Below are 10687 nucleotides of genomic sequence, written 5' to 3' on the forward strand. Positions count from 1 at the left end.
TTTCTGAGCTCCTAACTCATTTCCGAATTCTATAAACAATGTTTGGGTTATGTGCCAGCGAAGGAACATAATTTCAAGAGTCTAACTAGATTCCAATGTGGTTGAACCAATTTTCAGACATAAACCATGGAAAAGGTTTGGGTAAACACACATTCTCTGTGGGCTGTGGCTGTTCACTGGGAACCTAGACAAGTTGTCTCTGCAGCTACTTAGAGAAGTCCAACTCGAGATTTGCAATCACACTTAGCAGATTCTCAGATGCATGGACAACTTTGAGAGTCTATCACTTAGAAGCAACTTTCTCTAACATCAGCAAAGCACCGTATATACTTGAGGATAAGCCGACCCGAAGATCAGCCAAGCACCTAATTTAACCACAAAAACTGCATTAAAAATGTGCTGAAAAACTTGGCTCATACACGAGTATATATGGATTAGCCCTCTTTTTTCCATAAAAGAAATTAATAAAAATTACTTAACATATCCACCCAAACTAAATATGGCCATGAAGTATATACATCATTAATTCGTGTGCTCAGAAATAAGGCCTTTTGAGTAAAGATATGAAATATGATTCAGCAAGAGTTCACGAGGGAGGGGGCAGCAGAGGGAGGGGGAAAATGAGGAGCTGATGCCAAGGGCTTAAATGGAGAGCAAATGTTTTGAGAATGATGAGGGCAGTGAATGTACAAATGTGCTTTACGCAAGCGATGTGTGTATGGATTGTGAGAAGAGTTGTATGAGCCCCTAATAAAATGATTTAAAAAGAAATGTGATTCAGTCTAAAAAACAGTGAAATCAGAATGTTCCAGAAGAGTACAAGTTAAGCCTTTATCCCAGGACTAGGAAGTCAAGGTACCAACTTTGTATTCAAGTAGAAGCCAGATGAACAGAGCTGACAAAATGTATTTAAACATAGTTAAACCAGATTTACCTTCCATTGACTGAAAGCAAAGAATCACATGGATTGACATGTCTTCTAGTACTTAAACGCACACTTTTCATTTGATTGATAAATGTAATTCACTTCTTCGGAATGTGCTCTGGTTCCATTACCTTACCACTAAGCTCTCATTTAACTCCTAATGAAACAATTACCCATGAAAAATAAAAATATGGTTTATTTTTGTCTCCATATGAATTTTAAGAAGCCTAGATGAAAAATTACAGCACTTTGCTTAAAAATCACACACCATGTGACTTAACCATCTCACCCAGAAAATACAAGCAGAAAACAATCTACAGCCTGAATTTTACCAAGAACAAAACCACAAGAAATGTCATAATAACCACCTTAACTGAGTGAAAAATAAAACATACAAAATCATTTGAATTTCTTCTAAGGGAATGCTGGGCTCACAAAGAAAGAGACTGATCCTCTCTCAACTTTACATCCTCTGAAGAGCAGGTAAACATTCATTGAAAATAAATATTATACAAGTGTACTTCAGCCTGTTTTGTGCTTTCCATGTGATATTTACAAGTTAAGAAACAATTGTCTACACAAATAGGTACTCAACAACAGGTATTAGAGAACAGAAGTAAAATAAAATAGATGGTCCATTTCCATTTTGTTGATATTTACATGTAGCAGATGTGTTTGCTTTGTAGTTCTGAAAGGTGAGTAGAAATCCGATACAGAGGGTGGGACTGTGGTAACATTTCCCAAGGCAGGAGGTGATATTTAACATGGGAGGAAATGAAGACAATTTGTCTTGCTAGAGTGAAATAATAGACTTAGAACTGAGGAGAAAATGTAGTTAAGTGGGTAGTTACTACCATGACACTCATTATGGTACCTACGGTAAGCTGGGGTCTATGTAGACTAAGAAAGGAAAGTGACCGTTGCTTGTGCCAGGCAGGTTCCCTTGGTGATTCTGCACGGCAAGATTGTGGAGTATGATTATCCTCACCTTACAGTTAGGAGAGAGTTTCAGAAGTTTAAATGACCGATTCAATGGCTCACTGGAAGTGTATTCTGAAAATGGGACTTAATCCAACTTCTTTCCACTTTACTCTGTGTTAGGACCAGGCATTATTTTGTTCTGCTGAATATAAAATTGCTGTGAGCCAGAGTCAACTGGATGGCAGCTCTTGGTTTCTCCCCTATCTGTCCACTTCTATTATCTACCATTATATGAAGAATGGATTGTATAAAGAGGAATGGGTCATCAGATTTAGGGAAAGTCTTATTAACAAACTGAGAAAATGCAAATGATACAACCTTGTTTGCTGAAGATAAGCAGGACTTGAAGCTCTTGCTGATGAAGATCAAGGATTGCAACTCTCCATATGGATCACAACTCTGTAAAGAAAAACAAAAACCCAACACTGGATCAATAGGCAACATCATGATAAACAGAGAAAAGATTGAAGTTGTCGAGGATTTTGTCTTGCTTAGATCCACCATCAATGCTCTTGGAAGCAGAAGGCAAGAGATCAAAGAACGCATTGCATTGTGTAAATCTGCTGCATAAGACCTCTTGACAGTGTGGCTTACATGATGTGAAAGTTGGATATTGAATAAGGAAGACCAAAGAAGAATCGATGTATTTGCATTATGGTGTTGTCAAAGAATAATGAAAATACTATGGACTCCTAAAAGAACCAACCAAGTTTTCTTGGAAGAAGTATGGCTAATATGCACCTTAGGTGTAAGGATGGCAAAGCTTCATCTCCTGTACTTTGGACATGTTATCAGGAGAGACCAGTCCCTGGAGAAGGACGTCATGCTTGATAAAGTAGAAGGGCAGCAAAAATAAGAGAAAGGTCCTCAACGAGATGCATTGACACAGTGGCTGCAACAGTGGAGGCAAGCATAGGAACAATTGTGAGGATGGCTCAAGACCAGGTAGTGTTCACTTCTGCTGTGCACCGAGTCACTGTGAGTCAGAGCTGACTCGATGGCACCTAATGACGTCATCACCATCACCATCATCATCATCATCACCACCACCAATCTATTCTCTCTCTGTATGTATATATATATATAATCTATATCTTCTATGATCTGTCAATCTCTATCATTTATCACCTATCTATCTATATTGTATTCAAACTCAGGCATAGAGATGGAGATTAGCTCATATTGAAAGTATAAGAATATAAGCCAAGGCCCCCAAATCTAATCTCAATAAATAATTTAAACACTCCAATGGTTCCATAGTCCCCCTAACTCCTATGGGACTTTTCCTATGTGGAAAGTGAGCAACATGTTCATGTTTTTAACCTCAGTAGAGTGACCTGAATAATTTTCAGCTACAAAGTTCAAAGCAGACCTTCCTGCTGAGGGTCTTACTGTTGACCATCCCAACAGCGCACTGTCTGACGGGGGAACCGAAACGCCTCCAACGGCAGAGCTCGTTATGGGACTAGCCTATGTCTTTCCCTGGAGCCCTGATGAATCTGCTGCTGTTCCCCCACTGTGGTTTCCCTACTGCCTCCTATAAGAAAGCTGGCACCCCATTCGGAAGTTTATTGTTGTATTTTGGTTTTTGTTTCATACAACAACTGCCTTAGACCACTTCTAAGACAGCATAATAATGACAAATTTCAGGATTTCTCCACAAGAACGGAGGCTGTGGTGAAAACAAGAGACTGCATTTAAGCAACTACCATTAAAGGCATTTTAATGTTCTGTTGACAAACATGATTCTCCAAATGATTTACAGTGAAGTTTCTGGGCTGGCAGCCATAAAGCCTGTCTAGGACTTTGTTTTCTGTTTCTACAGAAGTGCAAGTGAAATTTGTTCATTCTCCTGGAATCTCAACACTCTCTAGGTAGTTCATTCTCCAGCATGCCCCATCCCTTGTCTCCAGTTCTTGGATTGGATTATTGTCTCTAAAACAGCGGTCCGCAACCTGTGGGTCGGGACCCCTTTGGGGGTCAAATGATCCTTTCACAGGGGTCGCCTGACTCATAACAGTAGCAAAATTACAGTTATAAAGTAGAAACAAAAATAATTTTATGGTTGGGGTTCACCACCACATGAGGAACTGTATTAAAGGGTTGCAGCATTAGGAAGGTTGAGAACCGCTGCTCTGAAACTAAGGTAAGACTGGAGGTAGGAACAGTTTAAGGAGAATTGGCTCCAGGTTTGTACCTTAGACACGCATCTTTAAGACCAGCTTTTCTTGAGTCCCAGTTTTGCAAATTGGAGTTTGTGTGTGTTTCTGTGTTTTGATTTTTATTTATTTTTGTTTCCCTCGCTTCCCCTTTCCCGTTCCTCTATGCCCCCACCTTCCTTGAAATCATCAAAGTATATTTCTTTTGAAATGAAAACCTTTTTCCCTTGATTTTAATAAAGTGATCTCATACATTTGTCTTCATGTGTTTGCTGACTTCATTAGCACACTATCCTCCAAATCCATCCATCCATGAGGCGCTTGATGGTTTCAGCCTGGTTCTTTAGAGGTGCATTGTATCCCATTGTATGTATATACCCAAATCTATTGATCCATTCCTTCACCAACAGGTATCCGGCTTCGCCTCTCCTTGCTGTTGTGAATTTTGCTGTAACAAACATGGTTGTGCATCCATCTGTTCGTCTTTGCTTCTTTTTAGTGAGGGTGCATTCCACTTGCTTGAGGAAGCATCATGCTGAGTTCCACGGTGGCCGTACAGTTCCCAAACCCACCAACAGTCTATGAGGCTTCCAGTCTCTTCCCTCCTTACCAGTATTTGTTATTTTTGTTTTTAACTTTGCTATTGGTGTTGGTGTGAGGTGGTAGCTCATCTTGATTAGATTTGCTTCTCTCGAATGGCTAGTGGTGACAAGCATTTCTTGATAAGCTTGTTGGCCACCTGGGGTGATCCTCGGTTAACTGTCTATTCGTGTCCTCTGTCCATTTTTCAATTGGATTATTTATCTTTTTCTTGTTGAAGTCCTACAGTTTTCTATAGATTATGCATATCAGTCCTTTATCTGCTATATAATTCCCAAAATATTTTCCCCTAGTCTGTGGGTTGTCTTTTAACTCTTTTGGATGAAGTCTTTTGAGCAACAGAAATGTCATCTTTTTAATTTGTATTTATTTATTTACTTTACTGAAAGATCATTCTGTTGGGAGCTCTCACAACTCTTATTACAGTCCATATATCAGTTGTGTCCGGCATACTTGCACATATGTTGCCATCGTTCTTTTCTAGACATTGCCTTTCTATTGAGCCCTTGGTATCAGCTCTTGCCCACCCCCACCCTCATGACTCCTTGATAGGTTAAAAATTATTGTTGTTTTCATCTCTCACACTGACTGCAGGCTCCCTTCCCCCCTGATTTCTGTTGTTCTTCCCCCTGGAGCGGTGTGTGTGGTGATGTGTAGATCACTGCGATCGGGTCCTCCTTCCTCCCTCCTTTCCCCCCTTCTGGTATCTCTATTCCCATTCCTGTTTCTGGATTCTGTGTGTCATGAGCTTTTATCTCTAATGTATACCTGTGTACATGGTCTGGTCTAGCCGGAAGTGAGAAGCAGCACTGGGGTCAGTGGGGGAGAGGGGGTGAGCAAGCCTCAAGGAACCAGAGAAATTTAGTGTGTTCCATCAGTGCTTTACTGCACCCTGGTTGACTCATCCCTTCTTTGTGGCCCCTCTGTGGGGGATGTTCCATTGACTACAGATGGACTTTGGGCTTCTGGTCCGACATTCCTCATTCTCAGCAATATGCTTTTGTTTGTTTGTTTGCTTGTTATGGGTCTTCTGATGCCTGTTACCCGGTCCCAATGACACCTCATGATTGCACCGGCTGGTGTGCTTCTTCCATGTGGGCATGTTGCTTTACTGCTGGATGGCCGCTTATTTAACTTCAAGCCTTTAAGACCCTAGACACTATACCTTTTAATAGCCGGGTACCATCTGCTTTCTTCGCCACATTTGTTTATGCACCCATTTTGTCTTCAGCGATTATGCTGGGAGGGTGAGCGTCACAGAATGCCACTTTTTTAGAACAGTGTTCTTGTTTTGAGGGAGGGTATGAGCAGAGGCCTGACGTCCATCCACTACCTCAGTGTATTGCCATTTAAATTTATGTACATAGACCAATACCTCTATTTTTATGGATTAATATATTTATATATGTACACACCTATGCTTATACCTCTATCCATGGCTTTGCTTCCTAGATCCTTCCTCTGTTTCCTTTTGCCTTCCTCCTGTCCCACCATTACATTTCCCCTACTTCTGCCTCTTAGTACTTCCTCTCAGCTAGATTACTATTGCTCTAATACCCACAGGATCTCTACATCCTCCTTGTTGTTGATTTAAATTCCCTAGTTGTTCCCCTGTCTATGGCATTGTTTGCTCACCACACTCTTCCCCAGCCACATTCTCCCCGCAAGACTCTCTGGAACCAGAACCACCGGTCCTGTTTTTTCTTCCCGAGCTTGATTCTCATGCCTGTCTTATATAAGTAGGAAAACCAACAATGATATAGACCAAACAATAAGAAACAAAAAAATTGAAAAAAGAAAAGGGAAAACACACACACAGAGGGGGGGGGGGGAGAGAGAGAGAGAGAGAGAGAGAGAGAGAGAGAGAGAGAGAGAGAGAGAGAGAGAGAGAGAGAGAGAGAGAAACATACATAATTCCAGTATTGCTCTCTGGCCTTTATGACTATCTCCCACCCGGTCCTGGGAGAATTCTGGGGGCTACCTCTCCTAGCCCAAAGTCTATTTTTGGGGCTTTGTGGTTTGACTTTCCTCCAGTTGCTCATCTGTTATCCTCCCTTCTTGGTTTGCCCCACTGCAGGGGGTGTTCAGACCACACTACCTCCCCTCTGTGTGCCCCCATTATTGCCCTCCAGTAAGGGGACAAGCTCCATGCATGGACATCATCATCTGGGCTTGGCATGCCAATATGGGGTCTACACCAACTGTCCCTTTCTCTTTTTCCTTCTTGGTTTTCCTGCGTGTGGGAGTGAAACACCAGTCCCTTTCCCCAAACTGAAGTTTAGTGTTGTTCTCTGTGGCACATACTTCTAGGGAGGGGGTCAGTTTGGCTCATAATCCAGGCATCATCCTATTAAATAATACACTCATCAAGAAGTGTTGTACATATGACAAAATAATAATGATGTATAAATTATCAAGGGTTCATGAGAAAGGGGAGAGCGGGGAGGGAAGGGGGAAAATGAGGAGCTGATACCAAGGGCTCAAGCAGAAAGCAAATGTTTTGAGAATGATGATGGCAACAATGTACAAATGTGCTTGATATAATGGATGTATGCATGGATTGTGATAAGAGTTGTACAAGCCCCCGATGCAGTGATTAAAGAACAAGAAAAGAAATGTTGTACAATTGCTATCACAATCAGTTTCAAAACATTTTCTTCTTTCTTGTATTCCTGGATATTAGCACCCCATTCCCATGCATCTCTCCTGCTGTGCCCCTCAGGAACCCTTAATATTGTTATTATCTCCAAAAATTCACCCATCCTGGGTTTCATATACTAAAAACCATAAAACACATGCAATAGACTCAAGAAGATTACCTACAATAACAAAATACAACAGAAATACACCCTAGTTACAAACAAAAACAAGAACCCCAGAAAATATTAAAAATCAGATCAAACTCAAGTGTCAAAAGAGGGTTCAAAGCTAAGGTTTAACCATTCAAAGACTTTTCATTTTATTCTACTATAATCGTGTCTACAATGCTCTGTTTGATAACCAGTCTATTTCTAGTCCTTGATTATGGTCAAAGGGACATCTCTGGAGGCTTAGTTCCTGTGTAGAGCCTCCAAATCTATTTTGGTCTTCCACTGTCATCCATAATCTTCTGTAAACCAGAATCTCACCATTTAAGCTCTGATACCATTCCCTCCTTCCAATTTGGATTATAGTATGTATAATCCTTGGATCACAATGTTGATGTGCTTCTTCCATGTGGACTTAGTTGACACCTCACTTAGAGGGCTGCTTGTTCGAAGACAAGCCTTTATGACTAGATTCTAGGTGTCTTCTACTTTGTTCACCACACTCTGCTGTAGCACCCATCTTCCATATTTCCTTCATGAAGGTGCGTATAGAACAGAGCTATGTCATTAGAACTGATTGTTCTTATGTTGGAACTAGGATTAAGTGGAGCCCCATATCTATTTCTATATCAATGTTTTCTTTATGCCTTGGGTTAATCTTAGAGACATCTTTGTTATTTTATGTTACAGAGCATTATTGATCATCTCCATACAGCATAAGCTCTTTCAGTTTATAATGTCATTTATTTAACCCATGGTAATATATCTAAAACATAACTGAGAAAAGAAGATTAAACAAGTGTAGACTAGCTAAAGTCACAATATTGGAATACTATGCATCCCTTAAAAATAGTGATGAAACCATAAAACAACTCATAACATGGAGGGAGCTAGAAATCATTATTCTGAGCAAAGTTAGTCAATTGCAAAAGGACAAATATTGTATGAGTCCACTGATATAAGGATAAACAACAAAATGAAGGCAAACTCACACTTTCAATCTATACAATCTGCTAACAAATGTCATATTTTTTATCACAGTTCTTTGTTTTGTCTCTGATTGTGTGTTTTTCATCATGTTCAATAGTGTTTTTATACCATGTATTAGAACCCCTAAGTTTGTCTCTATTTTTTCATTGATGGTCTTTATAGTTCTAGGGTTTACCTTTATGTCTTTAAATCATCTTGAGTTCATTTTTATATATAAAAAGTCCTGTTTCATTCTTCAGCAAGTGGAAATTCAATTTTGTTGGCAATGGTTGAGGACGAGATTAGTTCCTCCCCATTTAATCTATTTGGGACATTTATCAAAATTTGTCGTCTGTGGGTGCATGGGTTTATTTCTAGGTTCTTTATTCTGTTCCATTGGTCTGCATAATCTCTTTAGAGTGATGACCTGCTACCTTCTTGTTAATTTTTTTCCCTCCGGTCTCCTTTTATTCCCCAAGTCTAGAACTTTCTAAGTGCTGAATGCCTCCCAATCCATCTCGATTTTCAGTTTTACCTTAGATATATCTTATAGAGTACCTTCATTTTATGGACAAGAGGATTAGAATGTAGTAAAATTAAAAGATTTGCCCAACTCAACACCAATTTTGGAACTCAGGTGCACTGCCCTTGAGGCCGATATGTTTCTGTGTGATTGGGCTGTGGGTACTGTGGGTGCTAGGCACCATCCAGCCAGTTGTAAATCATAACCGCCCCATGCACGGCAGAAGGAAGCATTGGTCAGGCCTGCACCATCCTCACAACTGGCGCTGTCTTTGACTCCATTTTTGTAGGTCCTGTGTCTGTCCGTGTCATTGAGACCCATCCTCTTTTTCGCTGCGACTCCACTTTATCAAGCATGATGTCTTTCTTCGAGGGCTGCTCTTTCCTGATAGCATGTCCACAATACGCAAGACAAAGCACTGTCAAGATCCTTCGCCAGCACCATAATCCCAATGCATCTTAGTCCTCAAAGCGACACCCTCTTCATCACTTTGAAGCAGTCTGTGCGGCAGATCTGCCCAGTGCAATACACATAAGATTTCTTCTCAGATGCTTTCTTACTGTTGATGGTAGAGCCAGGCAAGATTTTTTTTAAATGCCTCATTTTAAGGCATTATTTTAATTCAGTTGATGTTTCATCTAACATGTCATTAAACCTTTGAGAATGAAAGCTTCCCCCCAACCTTTTTAAATGTTCACAAGGAGATGCAAGATGCCTGTGGGATGTTTTGTTTACATAGCTTTAAGTAGCATATTTTGAGTTTAAGATAAGCTTGTGTTGTTATTCTGTTTCTAATTGTCATAATGAGGGGCTCTCCTTCCCTCCATGCTATTCAAACACTCTCTTTTCCTTTAGGACACTTTCTGTGGAGGATAATAAAATCAAGCACATTTTTCAAATTCAGAAACTTGCTTTTTGTTCCTCTGCTCTATGAATTATAGCTGAGAGTTTTCCCTATTTTTATATCTGCATTTGTGCCTCTTACCCGTTGATTCTTCCCTCTAGCTCATCTGTAGTAAGTCTTTCACTCCAAAGAAAGCACTTGTCACCAGTTTCTTCTTTAGGTGACTGTCATAGATTGAATTCTGCCTCCCCCCCTCCCCCCGCCCAAATCTGTTTTAACTTGGTTAGGTAATAATTCTCTGTATTGTGTGGTTGGTTGCCCTCCATTTTGTAGTCTGATGCAATTATCCTCCATTTTTCCTATGTTGTACATCCTTGCCTCTGCATGTTAAGGAGGTAAGCTTCGTCTGGAGTGTATCTTGAGGCATAGTCTTTCAAGGGGACTTTACTCAAGTCCCACCCTTGCATGGGTCGCAACTTTTATCGTACAGAAGAGGAAAGGAGACAAGTGAGCAGAGAGAGGAGGGGCCTCACTGCCTCTAAGAAAGAAGAGCTGGCAGAAGCAACAAAGCCCACATGGAAGAAGCACACCAGCCTGTGCGATCACGAGGGGTCGAAGGGATCAGGTATAAGGCATCATCAGAACAAAAAAATCTTACCATAGTGAATGAAGGGGGAAGTGCAGAGTGGAGACCCAAAGCCCATTTGTTGGCCACTGGAGATCCCCTCAAAGAGGGGTCTAAAGGAGGAGATGAGTCAGTTAGGGTGTGACGCAGCACCGATGAAGAATACAGCTTTCCTCCAGTTCCTAAATGCTTCCTCCCCGCCCACTACCATGATCCAAATTCTACCTTGCAAGACTGGATAGAGTAGAGGTTGT

Source organism: Tenrec ecaudatus, chromosome 9, assembly GCF_050624435.1.
Source record: "Tenrec ecaudatus isolate mTenEca1 chromosome 9, mTenEca1.hap1, whole genome shotgun sequence".
NCBI classification, from domain to species: Eukaryota; Metazoa; Chordata; class Mammalia; order Afrosoricida; family Tenrecidae; genus Tenrec; species Tenrec ecaudatus.